The sequence below is a fragment of the Fukomys damarensis genome, unplaced genomic scaffold (assembly GCF_012274545.1).
Source record: "Fukomys damarensis isolate Sample0158 unplaced genomic scaffold, DMR_v1.0_HiC HiC_scaffold_33, whole genome shotgun sequence".
In the NCBI taxonomy this organism is placed as follows: Eukaryota; Metazoa; Chordata; class Mammalia; order Rodentia; family Bathyergidae; genus Fukomys; species Fukomys damarensis.
In genome coordinates, this window is record NW_022900945.1 from 42,097,810 (window position 1) to 42,110,696 (window position 12,887).

Consider the following 12,887-nt stretch of genomic DNA (forward strand, 5'->3'; position numbering starts at 1 on the left):
GATAGGAAAGGAAGAAGTTAAACTATCATTATTTGCTGATGATATGATACTCTACATTGAAGATCCAAAAAACTCCACCAAAAAACTTCTAGACTTAATTGACAGATTCAGTAAAGTATCTGGATACAAGGTGAATACCCAAAAATCAATAGCCTTTCTATACACAAATAACAGACAGACAGAAAGAGAAATAAGGGAAAAAATTCCTTTTACAATAGCATCCAAAAAAATGAAGTATCTAGGAATCAATCTAACAAAAGAAACAAAAGATCTCTACACTGAAAACTACAGCACTCTGAAAAAAGAAATCGAAGAGGATATAAAAAAATGGAAAGATATCCCCTGCTCCTGGGTAGGAAGAATCAACATAGTGAAAATGGCCATACTACCGAAACTGCTATATACATTCAATGCAATGCCAATTGAAATTCCAACACTATATTTCACAGAACTAGAAAAAAGAATCCAAAAATTCATTTGGAACCACAAGAGACCTAGAATAGCAAAAGCCATTATAGGCAACAGTCACATGGCACCAGGTGTAACAATTCCCAATTTGAAACTATACTACAAAGCCACTGTGATAAAATCAGCATGGTACTGGCAAAGAAATAGGCCTGAGGATCAATGGAACAGACTGGAAGACACAAAAACAAATGCAGATGTACTCAGCTACCTCATCTTCGACAAAGGAGCTCACCATCCTCAGTGGAGGAAAGATAGCCTCTTTAATAAATGGTGTTGGAAAAACTGGATATCAACCTGCCACAGATTAAAATTAGACCCTTATCTTTCGCCATGCACTAAATTAAAATCCAAATGGATTAAAGATCTAAATATTAAAACAGAAACATTAAACTTGCTGGAAGGTAAGTTAGGCAGAACTCTGGAAGACATTGGTATAGGAAAAGACTTTATGAACAAATCCTCAGTAGCACGGGAACTAGCAGAAAGAATCAACAACTGGGATCTCATCTTACTAAAAAGCTTCTGTACTTCAAAAGAAACCATTAGCAGAACTAAGAGACAATCTACAATGTGGGAAAAAATTTTTACCAGCTGTACCTCAGACAAAGGACTATTATCAAGGATATATAAAGAACTCAAAACAATCAGTCCCCCCAAATATAAAGACCCGATTCAAAAATGGGCATCCGAAATGAACAGACATTTCTCAGACAAAGAAGTAAAAGCAGCAAGAAAATATATGAAAAAATGTTCCACATCACTGGTCATTCGAGAGATGCAGATGAAAACAACACTGAGATTCCACCTCACCCCACAAAGAATGGCTGCTATCAAGCAATCACACAATAACAAATGTTGGCGCTGTTGTGGGGAGAAAGGAACCTTCCTCCATTGTTGGTGGGAGTGCAGACTAGTGCAAACACTATGGAAATCAATATGGAGATACCTCAAAGAGCTTGGACTGGAGGTTCCATTTGACCCAGCCATCCCTCTGCTGGGTATCTTCCCAAGAGAACTAAAAGAATCATATCACAGAGAAGTATGTGCACCCATGTTTATAGCGGCACAGTTTGTAATAGCTAAATCTTGGAAACAGCCTATTTGCCCATCCATTGGAAACTGGATAAAGAAGTTGTGGTTTTTGTATAAAATGGAATATTACTCAGCCATAAAGAGCGAGAGAATAGATTCATTCATAGGAAAATGGATACATATTGAAGATATACTAAGTGAAATAAATAAGTCACACATGTGTAAATACCAAATAGTTTCCCTGGTGTGAATATTCTGCAACAATGCATAAGATTCTAATAAGATTACTGCCATTTAGAAATTTGAAGAAAGGAGCTAAAGGTGTAGGGAAGGTGTGATGCATAGGGGAAGAACAAAAAGGGAAAAGAAAAAAATGTGAGAGAATGAAAAGATGAAAATAAAGTGTCTGTAGATGGGGAGGGGAGGAGGGGGTGAAGGGAGGACAGAGGTAAGGGGAAAAAATGAGAATCAAGACTTGCCATGTAGAGGTACATGATCCCAACAATGAATGTAACTGTACTGTATCCCTAAAATGTACCAATAAACTCAATAACATAAAAAAAAAAGAAAGCAACCAACAACTAATACTGATGAGGCTGTGGGGGAAAAAATGAACCCTTTCCTGTTGTTATCCACACCTAGAAGTATGTTAAACTAATCAGTGGACTAGTACCACACAGTATTATTTCCAGTATCATGCACCCTAGATTTAGCTAGCTCCAAAAGGCTCACCTATGAGCCCACAAGACTTTGAAAGAGCATCTAGATACCAGAGATAACATTTCAACCCTGGGCCCCAAAAGACATATGTGCATCCTTTATGCAAAAGGCAGTTAGCTGATCTCTAAGAGTTACCAAAGTCCTCATGGTTGCAGCATTACTGAAAAGTCCAAGTCTAAAGTTGCCTCTAAGATTTAAGACAAACTCTTAGCTATGAGACCTCATACAAATGAAAAGAAAGATAAATACCTCCAGCATACAATGGCACAAGATAAACATTCCTATTACAAATTGTACAAATAGGGGGACAGGAAGAATGGGATCAAAACAAGTCCAAAATTCAGCAGAGTAAACATTAAATGCCATAGTTCCACATCCAGCAGCAGATGCAATCTGTGATAAGATGTGAACTCCAAAGGGCTTAGGTTGCTCTGCCCCTAATTCATTTCTAGTCATTGTAGCTCCTGTTGCTTCTATCTCGGGCTGGCTTTGCTCACTCTTTCAGCTTTCCTCAGATGATCCACTTCTCTGGCTTCTCAACTGCACTGTCAGCTTCATACTCACAGCATCACTTACTGCCTTCTCAGGGGCACAGTCTGACCTCCCAGGCTTTCTTCTAAAATCTTGGTGGAAGCCTTTTATGCTATTGTTGTTGGGTTTGTTTTGTTTTGTTTTGCTTTGGGGTAACAGGGGAACTTGGGTCCATGTGCTTGAGAGTCAGGAGGCATAAGCACTGAGCTAAATCCCCAGCCTGGTGGAAGCTTTCTTCACCCCACAACTCTTGCATTCTGCATGCAACTCAAACCAGTACCTGGTGAACACCAAGGTTTGCTGTCAGCTGCAGCAGTAGCCAGGCATCCTTCTCTCTTGGCCTTACAGTTTGAGTGCCTGGATTTCTGAGCACTATGAACCCATTCCAAAGGAACAAATTTTGCAGGCCTTTGCCATTTTGGAACATGATGCCCAGGGGCTCTCTCCTCAAAGCAAAACCTGTCACCTTTGCAATATTGAGGCTGCAAAGGATAGAGTTATGCTGGTACCTGTGATGTCCCCAGGTCATCTTTTCCATTGTCCTGTTCCTTCTAAGCAACCATAATCCTACATCTTTGGTACTAAAATGTCTTACTTACTTTCTTGTTGTTGGAACAAAATACTCAACAACCATAATTTAAAGAAGGAAATCTTTATTTCCTGTTACAGTTAATAAGAGGTTTCAGTCAATAGTGTGCTGGCTCTAAGGCAGCATAACATGGCTGAGGTGCATCACAGAGAAGAAACAGTCCATGGAAAAGGAGGCAGAAAGTAGCATGAGCAACTACCCCTCCCTTTCTCTTTTATCCCATCCAGGCTAGAACCCTTTTGGGCCTTCCCATTATCCACACCTTAGAACTATGTTAACTCATCTTAATCTAGTATCATACAACCTAGATCCTGCCATCTTCATAAAGCCCTTCCTATGAGTATGTGAGGCTTGAGGGGGGACATGTAGATACAAGCTATAACAAAAAGTAACTCCTTTTTCTCTTTTTGTACACTAAATGACAAAAGCTCAAATTCTGTGATCTTTTCTGTAATGACAAGTAGCTATCACTAGAATGTTACCTAAGAGGTTCTTTAAAATATAAACATAAAAATATAAAAGACATTTACTGCTTGCTGTGCTCTTCAAGATAAACATGACAGTATAACAGTGAATGATAACTATTTGTTTTTATTTTATTCCACTATAGTAAAAGAATGTTGAAAATGGATGTTTGGAAGTTTTTACATAATTGTTTAAAATGATTTTATTCCTTTCATTTCAACTTCTATTTAAAAAATTGAAACAGATTTTCCTAACTAAAGATCTTTCAAATGAATAGTTTCAGAAGGTTTTGAAAACATTTGAGAAAAATATTAAAACAAAATGTCCCAGTTTTAATTGCATATTTCATTTTTTGGTGTCTGATTTTAGTCCTTTGTGTATTATTTCTGTCTGCAGAGTAGCTGGAAAAAATGTTACATGATGTAAATTATCTCTTGCTATGCAGATGATTTTAAATTTCATATAATCATTTTGATTATTCATATTATTTCTTACATGATGTAAATTATCTCTTGCTATGCAGATGATTTTAAATTTCATATAATCATTTTGATTATTCATATTATTTCTTACATGATGTAAATTATCTCTTGCTATGCAGATGATTTTAAATTTCATATAATCATTTTGATTATTCATATTATTTCTTATACAACTGGGGTTCTGTTCAGAAAGACCTTGCCTGTGACTTTTTCCTCAGGAGTTTTACCAATTTTATATTCCATCACATTCAGTGTTTTTATTTTTTACCTAGATATGTTATCCATTTTATTTGATTTTTAATACATAGTGAGAAATATGGCTCTAGATTCATTCTTATGATTGTGGATAGCCAGTTTCCCCAACATCTGTTAAAGAAATTGTGTTTTCTCTAGCATATTTTTTGGATTCTATGTAAAAAATCAGATTGAAAATACATGGGGTTGGATCTACATCTTCAGTTCTATTCCATTGGTCTACATGCCTGTTTTTCTGTCTGTACCATGCTATTTTCATTACTGTATCTTTGTAGTATAACTTGAAATTCAGGATTTTAATGCCTCTCATTTTTCTCCTTTTGCTCAGATTTTCTTTGCCTGTTCTTTGTCTCTTCTAGTTCCATATAAATTTTAGGACTGTGTTTTCTACTGTGGTGAAGATCAGGGATAGTAGGAATTTCACTTCTTTGGTTAATATCTAGGTATTTAATTTTTTAAATATAACATGAAGGGGACTTTCTTCCTGATTTCTTTCTCAGTATGTTCATTGTTGTTGTATATGAACACAAATGCTATCATCAAGCCCTCAAAAACAACAAATGATAGTAAAGTTGTGATGTGGGGATAAAAACTTCTAGGTTGTTGGTGGGAATGTACATTAGCACACCATTATGCATATTAGTTTGGAAATATCCCCAAAAGACTAATTACAGAAACTCCATTTGATGAAGCTATTCCTCTTCTGAGTATATTCCCAAAAGATATAAAGACATCATATTATGATACATGTATATTGATGTTTATAACAGCATATATCATAATAGCTAAATTATGGAAGTAGCCAATATGCCTATTAAAAGATGAGTAAAGAGAATATAGTATATAGACACAATGGAGTACTACTCAGCCATAGTGAAAGATAAATTTTTTATTTGTAGGAAAAGAGATGGATTCTGAGACTGTAATGCTAAATGAAATAAATCAGACACAGAAGGTTAAATATTGTATGGTTATGGTTTCTCTTATATGAAAAACCCAAAGTACAACTTAAAGGGCAAAATAAGAGATGATAGGAAAGAAGGAGGTAACTTTTGTGGGGATGGAAAAGAGATCTGGAGAATCGTGGAGAGGAAGGTGTGTGTGGAAGGGAGTAAAAATGATCAAGATGTGTTTGCTTATAGACCAATTCTTCAAAATGAATGCAACTATTATGCATTGAAATCATATACTAATAAAGTCAGCATAAAAGTAAAATATCCTGACTCTTTCACAAAAAAAACTGATTCCACAATGTGTACATGTACTGAAATATGACAGTGTATCTCCACGAGATATGCAAGCATTGTCAATCAAAAATAAAAATTTATGATTTTGACATCAGGAAAGTATGAATTTACTAAATTTCATTAATACAAGTGATGGACACATGTTTTCACTGAGATTAAGTAATAAATAAGCTTTACAAATGTATCTAAAAATGAACCTCTTATATTAGATTCACAGTTCCTTTGAGAAATATTTTACAGCTATGGCAGCCATCAAAAGCACATTTCAAAGGGCTGGGGATTTAGCACAGTGGCACTGTGCCTGCCTCACAAATGAAAGGTCCTGAGTTTGATCCCCAGTACAAAAAAAAAAACAAAACAAAAAAAACAACAAATCAAATGACCAAATGTTGAAAGATATTCTGACATCACAATGTTAAAATATTAATATTAGTGAATAAGATTTTTGAGTAAATATAATTTAGATGTATATTCATAACTCATTTATTCTTTGTATAGCATCTAGTTTTAGTAAATGATGCATTGCATATTATCTAGTACTGTCTTATATATACATACACACATTCATATGTGTATCTGTTTAGCTGTGTTCATATTTATCTAAAAATAGTAAGAATGCATGAGTGCTAAAATAATGGACCATAGTTTCTTTTTGCCTATTGTCACCCTTATTTATTATTTATATTTTAGATCTCGCATACAAGAGATAGAATTCAATATTTAACTGATTATATTTCACTTAGCTTGATAATCTCAAGGTGCATCCATTTTTCTGTAAATGACATGATTTTATTCTTATGACTGAATGACATTCCATTGTAAATACATACTATTTTATTTATCCATTCATCTGTTTAAAGACATTTAGACTTTAGAAATTGTAAATTGTACTTCTATAAGCATAAGTATGTATATATCACTACAGCATGATGTCTTTAATTTGGGGGGAACAATATATCCAGAAGTGGAGATGTATCATATAGAATTTTTTTTTCTTAGTTTGTGAGTAATCGCCATACAGATTTCCATGGTGATTGTATTAGTTTATATTCCCAATAAAAATGTAGAGGTGTTTTATTTCCTCAGGCATCCTCACCAATATTGTTTTTGTGTTCTTGATAACTATTCTGACTGGACTAAGATTGTGAGAGACTGCTTGGGCCTGCATAAGATGGCTGCCCTCAACCTTAGCCTTTGCCTCGGTGGAAAAATCCCACTAGACTACATACGTGACCTTTGGCAGGTCTAGCCCCTGGGCAAACAGGAAATCTTACAGAAAGAATAGCCCTTTGTGCTAACCACAGGGTCACGGGATCTGGAGCAGGAAGCAGGTGGTATTTCCCTGTCCTACTTGCCCCTAGGGATTGTGAAGTTAAAGATTGCATAGGGTTAATTGTTGATGTACGCCTTCCCACTTACCCCTCCCCACATTTGGTAAAATACTGATTGCTGTATGGTTAAATGCTTGAGTGACTCATGTGATTGATTTGTTTGAGCTGTCCAATAAGCTTGCTGAACCTTCCCCCTGGGATAACAGTATATAATCGTTTTGCTGAGCCAATAAAGCGCCTTTGATCAGAAACCAGACTTGGGCCGTGTACTCTAACTTCTTAAAGATTTCCTTCACAGACATTCAAGATCGGATCGGCCTCTGATGACCCACGAATAAGAGGCGGCTCTCACCTCCTATTCCCCGCGGGACGGGGTCCCCCCAGAGAGCCGCAGACTAAGATGGAATCTCATGATGTTTTGATTTTCATTTTCCTAACAACTAAAGATGCTGAATACTTTTCCATGCAATTATACACCATTTGTACCGCTTTTGAAAAATAGCTCGTAGGTTCATTTGCCCTTTTTTAATTGGGTCACTTGTTTTGGGAGGGTAATTTTGTAAATTTCTTACATATTTTAGGTATTAGTCCTCTATGAGAAGAGTAGCTAACAAAAATTTTTTTCCAATTCTGCAGGTGGTATTTTCACTCTAATGATTGATTGTTATCTTTGCTGTACAGAGGCTTTTTAAAATTTAATGTAATCTCATCAATTAATTCTTTATATTTTTCTTATGCTATTGGAATTCCATTTAGGAAGTTTTTGCCTGAGGCTATGGCCTCAAATAATTCTCTTATATTACCTTCCAGCAGTTTTGAAGTTTCTGCCTTTTTATCTATGAGGTGTAATCAAAATACATGGTAAATGTTTAAATTGAACTTAAAGCAAAAGGGCCAGGGATTTAGCTCAGTGGTTCTGCCTCCTGCCTTGCAAGCACAGGTCCCTAGTTCTATCCCTGGTACCACCCCCAAAACAATAAATACATAATAAAGTAAAAGACAGATTGCCATTAATCCTCCTCAAAATATTCACTTCAAGCACACTCATACCCACTCATACCAGCATTCTTCTTATGTTAAGAAGCAGTTTTGGTAGTCTTTCATGAGTGTCTTCACAGGTTGTGTTTAAAATAATACAGCGAGGCTGGCTGCCTCGGATGTGCAAGGACCTGAGTTTGATTCCCAGTACAAAATAATAATAATAACAACAACAGCAATAATGCAGTGAATCCAACAACAACAACAACAACAGTAATAATAATAGAGTGAATGCTGGTGCCAAATGCCATCCAATGGAAAATTAGGGTGGCAAAAAATTACTATGTGTCTTAATCTACTTTATTCCTGGGATCTGGCACTGTGGCTTCTGGAACTTCCACAAAGATGACCATTAAAGGCAAATGTGAGCTGATCCAGGACATTGAGACAGCTGCAACACCACAAATAAAGACACTTATAAAAGACAGCAGAATTGTTTCAGAAAGTAGCATGAACACTGGGATGTGTGTTCAAAGTGAGGGTATTTTAAGGATGAGTAAGAACAATGTGTCTTTCATTATAATACTTAGAAAAATATTCACTGCATTTTTCAGTGACACTTTGTAGGGCTTTGTTACATTTTGATTTTGCTTCAATATAGAGGGAGGGATCTACTTTCAATGATCTGCATGTAGACATCCAGTTTTCCCAGCACTATGTGTTAGAGACTATCTTTTCACCAACATCTATTTTTGGTTCCTTGACAAAAATCAAAAGGCTGTATGCAGGCATAATGGCTCATGCCTGTAATCCCAGCCCTCAAGAGGCTGAGGCAGGATAATTGAAGAATGCTGTTGGTATTTTAATAGAGATTGCATTAAATCTATAATTACTTTTGGCTATATTTTTAATAATATTAATTCTACCAACCCAGGAATAATAGACATTTTTCTATTTTCTTATGTCTCCTTCCAATTCTTTCTTCAGAGTTATGTAATTTTCACTGTCAGGGTCTTCTTGGTTAGGTCAATTCTTAGGCATTTAAACTTCTTGAAGCTATTGTGAATGGAATTGTTTTCTATTTGTTTCTTTGTTCATTCATTACTGATGAGCAGGAGCACTATTTTGTGGCTATTTTTTTATCCTGTCACTTTGTTGAACTTTATTAGATATAAAATTCTTCTTGTGGACTTTGGGGGGGAGTTATCTGTATAAAGACTCATATTACCTGCAGATAGGGGTAACTTGAATTCTTCGTCTCCTAGTCATATCCCTTTTGTCTTGTCTGATTACTCTGACTACAGTTTTGAGTACTATATTGAAGACAGTACAACTGGACACCCTTGTCTAATTTCTGACTATACAAAAAATTCTGTTTTTCAGTATTCAGTATGAAGTTGCCTGTGGGTTTTTGTTATACAGCTTTTTAACAGTTTAATATAGGACCCTTCTACACCTATTTTCCTAGGACTTTTACTAGTATCATGAATGGATGTTGAATTTTTCAAAGGCTTTTTGAGTGTATTGAGATAATCATGTGATTTTTATCCTTCATTCTATATATGTGTATTAAAGTTTTGATTTACATATGTTGAACCATTCTTGCATCTCTGGGATGAAATCAACTTGATCAAAGTGAATAATTCATCATGAATCTTTTTAATGATTTCTTGAATTGTTTGAAAGTATTTTATTGAGGACTTTTGCATCTATGTTCATCAAGGATATGCACCTGTAGTTTCCTTTGTTGTTTACTTACCTCCATTTTGATATTATGATACTCTGGCTTACAAAGATGAATTTGGAAGTATGCTTCCCCTCTCAATTACACAGAAAATTATGAGATGAACTGTTGCTATTTCTTCTCTTCAGGTCTAGTAAAACTTAATAGTAAATCCATTGAGTCCTGGACAATTCTTGGTAATTTTCATTATTTCGTCAGTTTCATTACTTGTTACTAGTCTGTTTAGGGTTATCTTCATGGTTCAATTTTGGCATGTTACATGTGTATCATCAATTGGAGGAAGTCTAAAAATTTACTTATGTCTTCTGTATTTTCCAATTATTGAAGTGTTTTCAAAATGGTGCCTAATAATCCTATTTCAATTGTCTTATAATTTCACCTTATTTATAATTTTATTAATGTGAATCTTTCCCTTCCCTCTCTTTCTCTCTCTATATTAAGCTTGATTAAGGGTTTATCAACTCTGTTGGTCTTTTCAAGGGACCAACTCTTTGACTCAGTTTCTTTAGTCTTAGTATCATTAATTTCTGCTCTGGACTTTATTTTCCTTTTTTCTATGTGATTCAACATTGTTCTTGTTTTTCTAAGACTTTGAGATGCATGTTATTCTTTCTAATATAGTCACTCATGTCAAACTTGCTGCTCATAAATCCTTTCATTGTATACCAGAGATTCTGGTATTATTTGTTATCATTTGAATCTAGGAATTTAAAATTTTCTCCCAGTATCTCCTTTGATGCACTGATCTTCCAACAGTATAATACAATCTTGATATGTATGTGTAATTTCTTTTGCTATTGATATCTAGCTTCATTCCATTACAATCTGATGAGGTACATTATATTATTTGTTTTGTATTTAGTGAAACTTGTCTTATGATCTAAAATACATTTTATTTTGGAAAAGGTTTTAAGGGCTGCTGAAAAGAATTTGTACTCTGCTGTTAGATAAAATATTATGTATATATCTGTTAAATCCATTTGCTATATGATGTAGATTAACTCTGCTGTATCTCTGTTGACTTTTTTCCCAGTTGACCTATTTGGGAGAGTTGGGTTATGAAGTCACTTGCTATGATTGTATTGGTATCTACTCTTTATGTCAAGTAGTGTTTATTCTATCAAATCAGGTGTGCTGATATTTACTGTATATGTAACTGTCAGCTCCTCTTTGTGGATTGTTGCCTTTATCAGTTTGTAGTATTGTCACTACTGAATAGTTTTGAAGTCAACTTGGTCAGACATAAGTTTAGCTACTCCTGCATGCTTTGGGGCTCCATCATTTCACTTTCAGTATCATTGCAGTTTCAGTCAAGTATGTTTTCTCAGATGAGGTGTCTCTTGCTGAGAATATACAAATAGGTCTTGGTTTTTTTGTCCATTCTTCCAGTCTGTGACTTTTAAATTGGAGAGTTAACCCCATTTTCAAGGAGCATTATTATTAAAAGTTGCCAGCTGTCACCTGTCATGCTTCTTTCCACTGCTTGATTCATTTGCTTCTAATTTACCTACTCTTGAACCGAGGTTTCTTTTTTTACCCTTACAAATGGTTGTCCACATTCTCTAATGTTCCCTTTCATATTTTCTTCTTTATTAGTTTAGTGTTCATAGATTTTTTTAGTTTACCATTATCATCTAAGGTCTTTATTTGTCCTTCAATTTTTGGAGGACAGCAGAAAATAATACTTTGGGTTAGCAATTCTTCCAGGGCTTGAAAATTTTCACTCCAAATCCTCTTGGCTTTTCAGGTTTCTATTGAGAATTGTTATTGTGATGGTTTTTCCTTTATAAGTGATGTGCTTCTTTAACAGTTTTCATTATTATTATTTTGATCTCCTGATATCTTATGATTTGGCATGATTTTTTTCTGATCATATCTATTTTAGGTTTTAAATGCCTCCTTTACTTGTATATTAAATGTAACCAATGTTAGGGGAACTTTCTGCAGTAATTTCAGTGAACAATACTTCACTAGCCTCCACTTTTGTGCCTTCACCAAATCCAGGTATCCTTAATTTCTTTTTTAGTCTTCTAGGGTCTCTTGGATAAATTTTTCAACTGCTCTTTTGTATTATGATTCACTGAATGTCCTGGTTCATCCATCCTCAAGTCTTGATATACTCTTTTCTAAATGATCTTGTCTACTGCCAAGACTTTTGTTTATAGCACTGCAACTCACAATAGCTGAGCTCTGGAAACAACCTAGAAGTCCATCAACAGATAGATGTACAAAGAAAAGGTGGTAGATATAGTGAGATATTACTCAGCTATAAAAAAGAACACTCATGTCATTTTCAGGAAAAGAGAACTTGAGACCATAATGCTAAGTGAAATAAGTTAGACATAGAGAGTTAAATGTTGCATGGTTTCTCTTATATCATCACCAAATATAAATAAAGAGAAGGTAGGAAATAAGAGGGCAAAATTTTGGAGATGAAGAAAGGCCTAAGGGGGAGGAGGAGGTAAGAAAGAGAGGTATAAAGGGATTAAAAATGATCAAGATATGTTGTATGCATGCTACCAATTCCCCAACATCAACATCACCCTTCTGTATTATAAACATACACCAATAAAAAAGTGGGGAGGGAACCAGGGATTTAGCTCAGTGGTTCCATCACCTGCCTCGCAAGTGCAAGGTCCTGAGTTCAATCCCCAGTACCAAAGAAAGGGGAGAGGATGGAGTGAGTGAGGGAGGTATGGAAGAATTGACTTTTTGAGTGTTTTGACTTACTGAAGTTTTCCTTTTTGAGATTTCTTTTGTCAGAACCTCTATCTCTTTGCTGAAGTGGCCTTTCATTGCCTTAATTTATTCAGCACCTTCTTTAGGATCACTGGTCATTTTAGTAATTGACTCACTCAATACTTCATCTTTTCCTTGATTTCCTTATCATTTAAATTGTTTTCAAAATTCTTGTCTGGGATTTTACTCATTTCAATATCTATGGAATCACCTTTTGGGGAGATATCATTTTTGGAAGGATCTATTTGCCTTTTCTCATGATTCTTGTTTTTGTTTTGGAGTCTATAAATCAAATGAGATAGAAAG